Source organism: Hylobates moloch, unplaced genomic scaffold, assembly GCF_009828535.3.
Source record: "Hylobates moloch isolate HMO894 unplaced genomic scaffold, HMol_V3 SCAFFOLD_4, whole genome shotgun sequence".
Taxonomy (NCBI): domain Eukaryota; kingdom Metazoa; phylum Chordata; class Mammalia; order Primates; family Hylobatidae; genus Hylobates; species Hylobates moloch.
Window position 1 is genome coordinate 61,305,332 of NW_026652279.1, and position 15,115 is coordinate 61,320,446.

Consider the following 15,115-nt stretch of genomic DNA (forward strand, 5'->3'; position numbering starts at 1 on the left):
TTACTTGGAGAAGCTTCCCAGAGGGTAAATGACGCATTACTTATGCACACGCTCCTGGTAGTCTTTCCAACAACGGAAGTTGTATAATTAGAAATGATGGGCCAGGTGCAGTGGCTCTGGTCTGTAATTCCAGCACTTTGGGAGTCTGAGGCAGGCAGATGGCTTGAGCTCAGGAATTTGAGACCAGCCTGGACAACATGGCAAAGCCACATCTCTACAAAAAAATACAAAAAGTTATCCAAGCATGGTGGCACACACCTGTAGTCCCAGCTACTTGGGAGGCTGAAGTGAGAGGATCACCTGAGCCCAGAAGGCAGAGGTTGCAGTGAGCTGAGATCACCCCACTCTGTGCTCCAGCCTGGGCAACAGAATAAGACATTTTCTAAAAAAAAAAAAAAAAAAAGATGATGCAGGACTTACCCCTTATTTTAAATGATGTCATCAGTGACACCATTTTGGTCCTTAAAGGCATTCAGGTCAGTCTCAACTCAATAGCCAGGATTGTTATAGATGATAGACTTTCTCCTTACAGACCAAGTCAGGGACTGTACCATCACTCATACATCCTATTGAATCAAGATTAATGCCTTTTTGGGCCAAGTGGAAAGGTCAACACAGAAACCTAAAGAAAAAGACATTTGGCTTTCAAAGATAGATTCTGATGGTTTGTGGCATTTGGTCAGCTGGTTTAATCCAGGAGCCTGGGTGGAAAGGGAGGTAGATTTGAAGTCAATATTCTGGGACTCCTGATATTTGGAGTCCTGTTGATGGTAGCCTTAATTAAATGCTGCATGGGACAAATTAAAGAGATTTGGTCCCAGCTTCTATTGGTCAGGTTAATCAGATTGGCTGATGGAGTGGCATATTCATGGGAAAATTTGCCCCAAGCGAAGATAGTATCATAAAAACAAGGGTCAATATTGTTAGGAGACAATTCACTGATGTCTCAGGTTTCTGCATATCTTATGAACAGAGACACAGAGAGCCTTTTTTTAGACTATCAGCTCAAGAAGGTAGAGCAAACAGCCTTGGAAAACAAAGATAATGCCTCCTTCCAGAGGAGAGGGCATTTAAAAAAAAAAAAAAAAAGACAATGTCTTATTTCAGAGCAGAAGTTGGAAAGGTTTGCTTGCAAGCATTATAAAATATTGGAAGTTTCTAAGCTCAGAAACCTGCTGCATGTTTAGGCATCAACTGGCCCTCACCATGTCGTCCTGTAGGATTTGGTATTCTGGTAACCAGTGCGAATGCTGATAATCTGGCTCCTGCTATGACTATGAATAATAAACCACCTTTTGTCCCTGACGCAAGAGTCTCATGTCCTTTGTCATCATCCACAACACTGTGGCAGACTAGTTTGTTAGCTTACATGTAGGGGAATATCTCAGAACCTTCACAGTTCTTAACAGAAACACCATGGTCTATTAGCCATCACCACAGAGCCCTGCCAGCCAAGGCACTAAGGCTGGTACTCTGACCCTGCATCCCATTACAGTAATTAAGTCCAGCTTATCCTCACCTGCACTCTCATATTCTGAAATCTTATCTTTGCTTTTAGGGAGCCCAGCACTATGGCAGTATCTCCTATTGTCAAATAGTGGATGGTCACCAGTGCTCAAAAACACCAAGTGGGTTACTCCCTTACTAATGAATTCTTTATTATTGCAATGGATTCAGTTTACTCTGGGTTCTCTTGGGCAACATAATCAAGGGATGAGCTCTCTAGTCTCATATAATAAATCTACCTCCTCTCTGATCCTCCCTCCCTCAATAATCTGCCAAGGCAGATCTGGCATTTCCACCTTTTTTTCTTTGTATTTTTTTAGAGACAGTGTATTGCTCTGCCACCCAGGCTAGAGAACAGTGACACAATAACAGTGGCTCACAGCAGCATCAAACTCTTGGGCTCAAGTGATCCTCTCACCTCAGCTTCCTGAGTAGCTGGGACTGCAGGTGCATACCACCATGCCCAACTAACTTTTTTTAATGTTGTTGTAGATATGGAGTCTCATTATATTTTTCAAGCTGGTCTCAAACTCTTGGCCTCAAGCAATCCTCTCAAAATGCTTGGATTGCAGGCATAAGCCACCACATCAACTCTTTTATTGTAAATCCTTATCATGCCCAAGCTTCAAGGAGTCATTCCAGCAGGCTACTAGTATAGACTCCAAGTGTGCTTTCCAGGTTACTAAATTCGGAGTCAGAAGAGAGTGCTACCATGTTGATAAATTCTTCCCTGTCTGGTCGATATTTCACCACATATACTCCAATATTCACATATGTTCTCCTGGTTCCTGCTGATTCATATTAGCTGGGTCCTGAAATTCTTTTGGAAAGCAAGATATTTAATCTTGGTGAAGACTGTATTTCTCCTCTTAAGCTGTTGGTCTGTAGGCAGTGACATATAGCATGAGCTAATCTCAAGAAGGGTGAACATCGCCCTGCGAAGCAGCCATCTGAGGGAGTTTTTTATGGTTACCAGGAAAATGAGACTAGTCTCCTCCAGAAGAGGGGAAGCAACTGCTTCTGCAAAACTTTAAGGGTTAGGGCACTTGCTCCCTTTTGCCATCAGAGAAGTTCCTGGGACAGAAAGTGAAAAATACATATTGAGTGCTGGAAATGAGATGCTGTTCACCTGAGGTAAAGCTGCACTCAGAAGGAGCTCTCTACTACAGTCGCAGCAGAAATCTGAAGTAGGATAAGAGGATATGATGCAAGGTATCAGCTACAGCTACCAAGCTAATATAAGGGGGAAATGGAATAGGCAAAAATATGAAATTTAAAAGAAATTAATAAAGGAGAGAAAAAGGAACACATAACAGACAAAGCAAATAGGAAGCACAGAGTAGTATGGTAAATTTAAACAGCAATATATCACTAATTACATTAAATGTAAATAAACCAAACACTTCAAATAAAAGACAGATTGTCAGAGTAGATAAAACCCACACACACATGCACACAAATGCATATACAGGTATATGCTGTTTACCAAAAAAGCACCTTAAATATGAAGACAAAGAAAGATTGTGTATAAGTGGATGGAAAAATAAATACCATATGAACAGTAATCAAAGGAAGGCTAATATGGTTATATTTTAATACTAAACAAAATAGACTTTAATGCCAAAAACATTAATAGAAATAGAAATATTTCATAATGATAAAAAGTTCAATGCACTAGGAAGATATGACAGCTCTAAGTTATGTACACCTAATAAGTTATATATGCCTCAAACTATACGAAGCAAAAATAGGCAGAAATACAAGAATAGCCAGGGGTGGTGGCTCACACCTGTAATCCCAGCACTTTGGGAGGCCAAGGTGGGCAGATCCCTTGAAGACAGGAGTTTGAAACCAGCCTGGGCAACATGGGGGAAGCCTTGTCTCTACAAAAAAATACACAAATTAGCCAGGCATGGTGGCTACATCTGTGGTCCCAGCTACTCCGGAAGCTGAGGTGAGATGATCGCTTGAAGTGGGGAGGCAGAGGTTGCCATGAGCCAAGACCTTGCCTCTGCACTGCAGCCTGAGCAATAGAATGAGACCCTGCCTCAAAAAAGAAAGAGAAGAAAGAATGAAAGAAAGAAAGAGAGAGAGACGGAGAAAAGAAAGAAAGAAAGAGAAAGAAAGAAAGAAGAAAGAAAGAAAGAAAGAAAGAAAAGAAAGAAAGAAGAAAGAAAGAAAGAAGAAAGAAAGAAAGAAAGAAAGAAAGAAAGAAAGAAAGAAAGAAAGGAGAAGAGAAAAGAAAATGAAGGGAGGGAGGGAGGGAGGAAGGAAGGAAGAATGGAAGGAAGGAAATAGAGTGACAGAAAGTAGATCAGTGGTTGTCTAGAGCATGGTGGGAGGAAGAAGCAAAAGGGAAGGTTTCCAAAGGGGTACATACGTCAAAGTCTATCAAGTTGGTAAATATTATGTTCTGTATATTTAGCCACAATAAAAAAAGAAAATTATCAAATTGTCACTTTAAATATGTGCAGTTTATTTTATACCAGTTATACCTTAATAAAGCCGTTCAGAATGGTGTATTTAAGCAAAATAATGTAAAAAACACCATTACACAAAAATCTTTGATCCCACAATTATTATTTCTTAAGAATGGATTCCTATAAGGAAATGTACTGGGTGAATTAGTAATAATATTTGTAATATTCTTGAGACACAAATTACATTCAAGAAAGGTTGAACAAATCTCATCTCACTCTCCCAAGTATTGAGAATTACTGGTTAAAAACAGTTGCCAATTTCTCATTTTAAATAGCCTCTTGTTTTCATTTACATTTTTATTAGTATGGACACCATATTTTAGAGGGGCTCAAAGGAAGCCATTTAGGGCAATGTGGTTGTGGAACTTAGGTTTTGTAAGGAATGATGGATGGTGCAGGGATGTTCACCTGAGGAGACCCCATGGGAACAGAGAGGCAGAGAAAGGCATGAGAGCTCTTAAAGGAACAGTAGTGACATCATTCAGGAGAGGATTAAGGCCTTTGCTTTGGGGTACCAGAGGGAAATAAAAAGACCAAGTTCCATGTGGATGGAATCCTTCAAAGAAGGTTTCAGCTCAGGATGAAAAAGGATCTTTGGGGGTCAAAGAGTGGACAGGATTATAACAATATCAACTACTAGAGCCTTAATGCAGTGAAATAATTAATAATACTTATCATTATTATTATCATACTATGAAGGTTAATCTGCTTTCCTAGCCCTTAAACTAATCAAGAAAAGCTGGGGCAACTTGGCAGACACGTTGCAGAGGGAGTTCCTGCCTCAAGTGGGAGTTTGAGCTAGACAGTCTCGAATCATGATCTTTAAAAGTCCTCTGGGCCGGGCGCGGTGGCTCACGCTTGTAATCCCAGCACTTTGGGAGGCCGAGGCGGGCGGATCACGAGGTCAGGAGATCGAGACCACGGAGAAACCCCGTCTCTACTAAAAAACACAAAAAATTAGCCGGGCGCGGTGGCGGGCGCCTGTAGTCCCAGCTACTTGGGAGGCTGAGGCAGGAGAATGGCGGGAACCCGGGAGGCGGAGCTTGCAGTGAGCCGAGATTGCGCCACTGCACTCCAGCCTGGGCGACAGAGCGAGACTCTGTCTCAAAAAAAATAAAAATAAAAATAAAAATAAATAAAAAAAATAAAAATAAAAGTCCTCTGATTTGTTATTCTCATTCCCCCTCTTTCACTTTTTTTCTATTTGCTCCTGTACTTCTCTGGGAATAGTGACTTATCTATCTCACTATATTTGCAAGTTGAGGCATGAGAAATATAGCCTCTTGTTTGTAAGAACATACTGAGCAGACTTTAAACACAGATTCACTAATCACGGATGATGGAATTATTTCAGATATGACAAGACAGATTCCTGGCAGAGTACCTGGTTGGCTCCTTAATCCTATTAAAGTGGTTTATGACCAGTATAACAATATTATTACCCTGTTAATGAATGACTAGCCAGTGCCCATCCCAGCTGATGAGTCTAAACAGACACAATAGTCATTATGAAGATTTAATTTGTTTGCACCTGTCACTCCACCAAAACACTTGAAGGCAGTTTACACAATAGCAATGAAAACATGTGCTATGAAGAAAGATACTGTATAGAGTACACACAACAATGAGAAGGGAGGAGAGCTGGAAGAAAGTAAGAGTTTGAAACAATCTCTTCCTTAATGTTTGAAAACCTGCTAGAAGGGGTATTTGATGCCTTGTTCAAGGCTTTTTTATTTACTTTTGTGAACAATGAGTAGCCAGTCAAGGTCTTCAAACTAGCAAGTGACACGATCTTTTTTTTTTCATGAGTTATCTTTGTGGAAATGATGTGTAGGGTGAAAGGAGGTAGGAAAAAAAAACTAATGGTGGGAAGACAAGCTAGGAGACTGTTGAAATAATTGAGATAAGAGATAATGTTAACTAATCTGGTGGCTGTAACAATTGCCAAAAGGCTTTCCACCTACAAGTTTAAATCATTTCACAATTGTTAGTGTAGGTCCCCGAGGTCCCTAATCTTCCATTAAAACCTTTCCCTCCCATATTATCCTGGCCCACACTCCTCTTTTCTTAAGTTTATGTAGAAAGATGAGGAAATTGCATTTACAAGAATTTCTCTTGGGGGATAAAATATCATATGAATTTAAAATTTAATAACTCACTTGATAGAGGGAATGAAATCCCAAAGCGTATAACAATAGAAACTCACCAATTCCTTCCATTCCCTCATTCTTTCCACAACTAAAGATTGACAGACTGCTGGGGGCCAGACACTGGAAATACAAAGATGGATAAGAAACACAAAGCTCCTAATTTACATTAACTTAAATTAGAATATCTATTATGGAAAACTGTGGAAGTGCCTCCAAAAATTAAAAATAGAATACCACATGATCCAGCAATCTCATTGCTGGGTATATAGCCAAAGGAAATGAAATCAGTAGTCAAAGAGCACACTCATGTTCACTGCAGCTTTATTCACAACAGCCGAGATTTGGAATCAATCTAAGTGTCCATCAACAAATGAATGAATAAAGAAAATGTGGTATATACATACAAAATGGAATACTATTTATCCATAAAAAAGAAGGAAATCCTGTCATTTGGGAAGACATGGATGAACCTGGAGGACGTAGTGTTATGTGAAATAAGCCAGGAACAGAAAGACAAATACCACATGATCTCACATATTTGTGGAACACGAAAGATTTGAATTCATAGAAGTAGAAGTTACATGGTGACTACTAGGAGTTTGGTGAGGTGGTGGGTGGGGCACAGGTTCAGAAAGTTGGGAAGATGTTGGTCCAGGGATAAGATATTTCAGTTAGATAGAAGGAATAAATTAAAGGGATCTATTGTATGGTAATTATGGTTAATTAGAATGTATTGTATTCAAAATTGCTAAGAGAGTAGATTTTAAGTGTTCTCACCACAGAAAAAAATGATAAATATATGAAGTAATGCATATGTTAATTCACTCAATTTAGCCATTCCACATGTATATATATTTCATAAGATAATGTACACAATTACATATAATTTTAATTTATCAATTAAAAATAATGCTTTAAAAAAAGAAATGCAGATTGAGAGTCACTTCCAAGATGGCCAAATAGGAACAGCTCTGGTCTGCAGCTCCCAGTGTGATCAACACAGAAAATGGGTGATTTCTACATTTCCACCTGAGGTACCTGGTTCATCTCACTTGGACTGGTTGGACAGTGGGTGCAGCCCACAGAGGATGAGCCAAAGCAGGGCAAGTTGTCGCCTCACCCAGGAAGTGCAAGAGGTTGGGGGATTTCCCTTCTCTAGCCAAGGGAAGCTGTGACAGACTGTACCTGGAGGAACAGTACACTTTTGTCCAAATACTGCACTTTTCCCATGGTCTTAGCAAACTACAAACCAGGAGATTCCCTCCAGTGCCTGGCTAAGCGGGTCCCACACCCACAGAGCCTAGTTTACTGCTAGCAGAGCAGTCTGAGATTGACCTGCGATGCTGCAGCCTGGCCAGGGGTGTCTGCCATTGCTGAGGCTTGACTAGGTAAACAAAGTGGCCAGTAAGTGCGAACTGGGTGGAGCCCACTGCAGCTCAGCAAGGCCTACCACCTCTTCTCTAGACTCCTCCTCTGTGGGCAGGGCATAGCTGAACAAAAGGCAGAAGACAACTTCTGCATACTTAAACATTGCTGTCTGACAGCTCTGAAGAGAGCAGTAGTTCTCCCAGCTTGGTGTTTGAGCTCTGAGAACTGACAGACTGCCTCCTCAAGGGGTTCCTGACCCCTGTGCAGCCTGACTGGGAGATACCTCCCAGTAGGGGCTGACAGACACCTCATACAGGTGGGTGCGTCTCTATGACGAAGCTTCCAGAGGAAGGATCAGGCAGCAATATTTGCTGTTCTACAGTATTTGCTGTTCTGCAGCTTCTGCTGGTGATACCCAGGCTAACAGGGTCTGGAGTGGACCTCCAGCAAACTCCAGCAAACCTGCAGCTGAGGGACCTATTAGAAGGAAAACTAACAAACAGAAAGGAATAGCATCAACATCAACAAAAAGGACATACACACCAAAACCCCAGCTATAGGTTGCCAACATCAAAGACCAAAGATAGATTAAAACCACAAACATGGGGAGAAACCAGAGCAGAAAAGCTGAAAATTCTAAAAACCAGAGCATCTCTTCTCCTCCAAAGGATCACAGCTCCTCACCAGCAATGGAACAAAGCTGGATGGAGAATGAATTTGACAAGTTGACAGAAGTAGGCTTCAGAAGGTTGGTAACAACAAACTTATCCAAGTTAAAGGAGCATGTTCTAACCCATTGCAAGGAAGTTAAAAACCTTGAAAAAAGGTTAGACGAATGGCTAACTAGAATAAACAGTATACAGAAGACCTTAAGTGACCTGATGGAGCTGAAAACCATGGCATGAGAAATTCGTAACGTATGCATAAGCTTCAATAGCCAATTTGATCAAGTGGAAGAAAGGATATCAGTGATTGAAGATGAAATTAATGCAACAAAGTGAGAAGACAGGATTAGAGAAAAAAGAGTAAAAAGAAATGAACAAAGCCTCCGAGAAATACGGGATTATGTAAAAAGACCAAATCCATGTTTGATTGGTGTACTTGAAAGTGACAGGGAGAAAGGAACCAAGTTGGAAAACACTCTGCAGGATATTATGCAGGAGAACTTTCCCAACCTAGCAAGGCAGGTCAACATTCAAATTCAGGAAATACAGAGAACACTACAAAGATACTCCTCAAGAGGAGCAACCCCCAAGACACATAATTCTCAGATTCACCAAGGTTGAAATGAAGGAAAAAATGTTAAGGACAGCCAGAGAGAAAGGTCGGGCTACCCACAAAGGGAAGCCCATCAGACTAACAGCAGATCTCTCAGCAGAAACCCTACAAGCCAGAAGAGAGTGGGGGCCAATATTCAACATTCTTAAAGAAAAGAATTTTCAACCCAGAATTTCATATCCAGCCAAGCTAAGCTTCGTAAGTGAAGGAGAAATAAAATCCTTTACAGACAAGCAAATACTGAGAGATATTGTCACCACCAGGCCTGCCCTACAACAGCTCCTGAAGGAAGCAGTAAACATGGAAAGGAAGAACTGGTACCAGCCACTGAAAAAACATGCCAAATTGTAAAGACCATCGATGCTATGAAGAAACTACATCAATTAATGGGCAAAATAACCAGCTAACATCATAATGATAGGATAAAATTCACACATAACAATGTTAACCTTAAATGTAAATGGGCTAAATGCCCCAATTAAAAGGCATAGACTGGCAAATTGGATAAAGAGTCAAGACCCATCAGTGTGCTCTATTCAAGAGACCCATCTCATGTGCAGAGACACACATAGACTCAAAATAAAGTGATGGAGGAAGATCTACCAAGCAAATGGAAAACAAAAAAAGGCAGGGGTTGCAATCATAGTCTCTGATAAAACAGACTTTAAACCAACAAAGATCAAAAGAGACAAAGAAGGCCATTACATAATGGTAAAGGGATCAATTCAACAAGAAGAGCTAACTATCCTAAATATATATGCACCCAATACAGGAGCACTCAGATTCATAAATCAAGTCCTTAGAGACTTATGAAGAGACTTAGACTCTCACACAATAATAATGGGAGACTTTAACACCCCACTGTCAACATTAGACAGATCAACGAGACAGAAAGTTAACAAGGATATCCAGGAATTGAACTAAACTCTGCACCAAGTGGACCTAATACACATCTACAGAACTCTCCACCCCAAATCAACAGAATATATATTCTTTTCAGCACCACACCACACCTATTCCAAAATTGACCACATAGTTGGAAGTAAAGCTCTCCTCAGCAAATGTAAAAGAATAGAAATTATAACAAACTGTCTCTCAGACCACAGTGCAATCAAACTAGAACTCAGGATTAAGAAACTCACTCAAAACTGCTCAACTACATGGAAACTGAACAACCTGCTCCTGAATGACTACTGGGTACATAATGAAATGAAGACAGAAATAAAGATGTTCTTTGAAACCAACCAGAACAAAGACACAACATACCAGAATCTCTGGGACACATTCAAAGCAGTGTGTAGAGGGAAACTTATAGCATTAAATGCCCACAAGAGAAAGCAGGAAAGATCTAAAATTGACACCCTAACATCACAATTAAAAGAACTAGAAAAGCAAGAGCAAACACATTAAAAAGCTAGCAGAAGGCAAGAAATAACTAAGATCAGAGCAGAACTAAAGGAAATAGAGACACAAAAAACCCTTCAAAAAATCAGTGAATCCAGGAGCTGGCTTTCTGAAAAGATCAACAAAATTGATAGACCGCTAGCAAGACTAATAAAGAAGAAAAGAGACAAGAATAAAACAGGCACAATAAAAAATGATAAAGGGGATATCACCACCAATCCCACAGAAATACAAACTACCGTCAGAGAATACTATAAACACCTCTACGCAAATAAACTAGAAAATCTAGAAGAAATGGATAAATTCCTGGACACATACACCCTCCCGAGACTAAACCAGGAAGAAGTTGAATCTCTGAATAGACCAATAACAGGTTCTGAAATTGAAGCAATAATTAATAGCTTACCAACAAAAAAAAGTCCAGGACCAGATGGATTCACAGCCGAATTCTACCAGAGGTACAAGGAGGAGCTGGTACCATTCCTTCTGAAATTATTCCAATAAACAGAAAGAGAGGGAATCCTCCCTAACTTATTTTATGAGGCCAGCATCATACTGATACCAAAGCCTGGCAGAGACACAACAAAAAAAGAGAATTTTAGACCAATATCCATGAAGAACATTGATGCAAAAATCCTCAATAAAATACCAGCAAACCAAATCCAGCAGCACATCAAAAAGCTTATCCACCATGATCAACTGGGCTTCATCCCTGGGATGCAAGGCTGGTTCAACATATGCAAATCAATAAATGTAATCTAGCATATAAACAGAACCAACAACAAAAACCATATGATTATCTCAATAGATGCAGAAAAGGCCTTTGACAAAATTCAACAACGCTTCATGCTAAAAACTCTTAATAAATTAGGTATTGATGGGACGTATCTCAAAATAATAAGAGCTATCTATGACAAACCCACAGCCAATATCATACTGAATGGGCAAAAACTGGAAGCATTCCTTTTGAAAATGGGCACAAAACAGGGATACCCTCTCTCACCACTCCTATTCAACATAGTGTTGGAAGTTCTGGCCAGGGCAATCAGGCAGGAGAAGGAAATAAAGGGTATTCAATTAGGAAAAGAGGAAGTCAAATTGTCCCTGTTTGCAGATGACATGGTTGTATATCTAGAAAACCCCATCGTCTCAGCCCAAAATCTCCTTAAGCAGATAAGCAACTTCAGCAAAGTCTCAGGATACAAAATCAATGTGCAAAAATCACAAGCATTCTTATACACCAATAACAGACAGAGAGCCAAATCATGAGTGAACTCCCATTCACAATTGCTTCAAAAAGAATAAAATACCTAGGAATCCAACTTACAAGGGATGTGAAGGACCTCTTCAAGGAGAACTACAAACCACTGCTCAATGAAATCAAAGAGGATACAAACAAATGGAAGAACATTCCTGCTCATGGGTTGGAAGAATCAATATCGTGAAAATGGCCATACTGCCCAAAGTAATTTATAGATTCAATGCCATCCCCATCAAGCTACCAATGACTTTCTTCACAGAATTGGAAAAAACTACTTTAAAGTTCATATGGAACCAAAAAAGAGCCCGCATTTGCCAAGTCAATTCTAAGCCAAAAGAACAAAGCTGGAGGCATCACACTACCTTGTAGTATAGACTCCAAACTATACTACAAGGCTACAGTCACCAAAACAGCATGGTACTGGTACCAAAACAGCATGGTACTGGTACCAAAACAGAGTTATAGACCAATGGAACAGAACAGAACCCTCAGAAATAATGCCACCTATCTACAACCATCTGATCTTTGACAAACTTGATGAAAACAAGAAATGGGGAAACAATTCCCCATTTAATAAATGGTGCTGGGAAAACTAGCTAGCCATATGTTGAAAGCTGAAACTGGATCCCTTCCTGACACCTTATACAAAAATTAATTCAAGATGGATTAAAGACTTAGATGTTAGACCTAAAACCATAAAAACCCTAGAAGAAAACCTAGGCAATACCATTCAGGACATAGGCATGGGCAAGGACTTCATGTCGAAAACACCAAAAGCAATGGCAACAAAAGCCAAAATTGACAAATGGGATCTAATTAAACTAAAGAGCTTCTGCACAGCAAAAGAAACTACCATCAGAGTGAACAGGCAACCTACAGAATGGGACAAAATTTCTGCAATCTACTCATCTGACAAAGGGCTAATATCCAGAATCTACAAAGAACTTAAACAAATTTTCAAGAAAAAAACAACCCCATCAAAAAGTGGGCAAAGGACATGAACAGACACTTCTCAAAAGAAGACATTTATGCAGCCAAAGACACATGTAAAATTTTCATCAATACTGGCCATCAGATAAATGCAAATCAAAACCACAATGAGATACCATCTCACACCAGTTCGAATGGCGATCATTAAAAAGTCAGGAAACAACAGGTGCTGGAGAGGATGTGGAGAAATAGGAACACTTTTACACTGTTGGTGGGACTGTAAACTAGTTCAACCATTGTGGAAGTCTGTGTGGCGATTCCTCAGGGATCTAGAACTAGAAATACCATTTGACCCAGCCATTCCATTCCTGGGTATATACCAAAAGGATTATAAATCACGCTGCTATAAAGACACATGCACACGTATGTTTATTGCGGCACTATTCACAATAGCAAAGACTTGGAACCAAGCCAAATGTCCAACAACGATACACTGGATTAAGAAAATGTGGCACATATACACCATGGAATACTATGCAACCATAAAAAATGATGAGTTTGGGGTGGAGCCAAGATGGCCAAATAGGAACAGCTCCGATCTACAGCTCCCAGCCTGAGCGACACAGAAGACGGGTGATTTCTGCATTTCTGTTTGAGGTACCGGGTTCATCTCACTAGGGAGTGCCAAACAGTGGGTGCAGGACAGTCGGTGAAGCGCACTGTGCATGAGCCGAAGCAGGGAGAGGCACTGCCTCACTCAGGAAGCGCAAGGGGTCAGGGAGTTCCCTTTCCTAGTCAAAGAAAGGGGTAACAGACGGCACCTGGAATATCGGATCAGTCTCACCCTAATACTGCGCTTTTCCAATGGGCCTGGAAAATGGCACACTAGGAGATTGTGTCCCGCACCTGGTTCGGAGGGTCCTATGCCCACGGAGTCTCGCTATTGCTAGCACAGCAGTCTGAGATCAAGCTGCAAGGTGGCAGCGAGGCTGGGGGAGGGGCGCCCGCCATTGCCCAGGCTTGTTTAGGTAAACAAAGCAGCCAGGAAGCTCAAACTGGGTGGAGCCCACCACAGCTCAAGGAGGCCTGCCTGCCTCTGTAGGCTCCACCTCTGGGGGCAGGGCACAGACAAACAAAAAGTCAGCAGGAACCTCCACAGACTTAAATGTCCCTGTCTGACTGACAGCTTTGAAGAGAGTAGTGGTTCTCCCAGCACGCAGCTGGAGATCTGAGAATGGACAGACTGCCTCCTAAAGTGGGTCCCTCACCCCTGAGCAGCCTAACTGGGAGGCACACCCCAAGTAGGGACAGACTGACACCTCACTCGGCCAGGTACTCCTCTAAGACAAAACTTCCAGAGGAACTATCAGACAGCTGAATTTGTGGTCTCACAAAAATCCGCTGTTCTGCAGCCACCACTGCTGACACCCAGCCAAACAGGGTCTGGAGTGGACCTCTAGTAAACTCCAACAGACCTGCAGCTGAGGGTCCTGTCTGGTAGAAGGAAAACTAACAAACAGAAAGGACATCCACACCAAAAACCCATCTGTACATCACCATCATCAAAGACCAAAAGTAGATAAAACCACAAAGATGGGGAGAAAACAGAGCAGAAAAACTGGAAACTCTAAAAAGCAGAGCACCTCTCCTCCTCCAAAGGAACGCAGTTCCTCACCAGCAACGGAACAAAGCTGGATGGAGGATGACTTTGACGAGTTGAGAGAAGAAGGCTTCAGACGATCAAACTACTCTGAGCTACGGGAGGAAATTCAAAACAATAGCAAAGAAGTTAAAAACTTTGAAAAAAAAATTAGAAGAATGGATAACTAGAATAACCAATGGGGAGAAGGGCTTAAAGGAGCTGATGGAGCTGAAAGCCAAGATTCAAGAACTACGTGACGATTGCAGAAGCCTCAATAGCAGATGCGATCAACTGGAAGAAAGGGTATCGCTGATGGAAGATGAAATGAATGAAATGAAGAGAGAAGGGAAATTTAGAGAAAAAAGAATAAAAAGAAATGAACAAAGCCTCCAAGAAATTTGAGACTATGTGAAAAGACCAATCCTACGTCTGATTGGTGTACCTGAAAATGACGGGGAGAATGGAACCAAGTTGGAAAACACTCTGCAAGATATTATCCAGGAGAACTTCCCCAATCTAGCAAGGCAGGCCAACATTCAGATTCAGGAAATACAGAGAACACCACAAAGATACTCCTTGAGAAGAGCAACTCCAAGACACATAATTGTCAGATTCACCAAAGTTGAAATGAAGGAAAAAATGTTAAGGGCAGCCAGAGAGAAAGGTCGGGTTACCCACAAAGGGAAGCCCATCAGACTACCAGCTGATCTCTCAGCAGAAACTCTACAAGCCAGAAGAGAGTGGGGGCTGATATTCAACATTCTTAAAGAAAAGAATTTTCAACCCAGAATTTCATATCCAGCCAAACTAAGCTTCATAAGTGAAGGAGAAATAAAATACTTTACAGACAAGCAAATGCTGAGTGATTTTGTCATTTTGTCACCACCAGGCCTGCCCTAAAAGAGCTCCTGAAGGAAGCACTAAACATGGAAAGGAACAACCGGTACCAGCCACTGCACAAACATGCCAAATTGTAAAGACCATCGAGGCTAGCAAGAAACTGCATCAACTAATGAGCAAAATAACCAACTAACATCATAATGACAGGATCAGATTCACACATAACAATATTAATGTTAAATGTAAATGGGCTAAA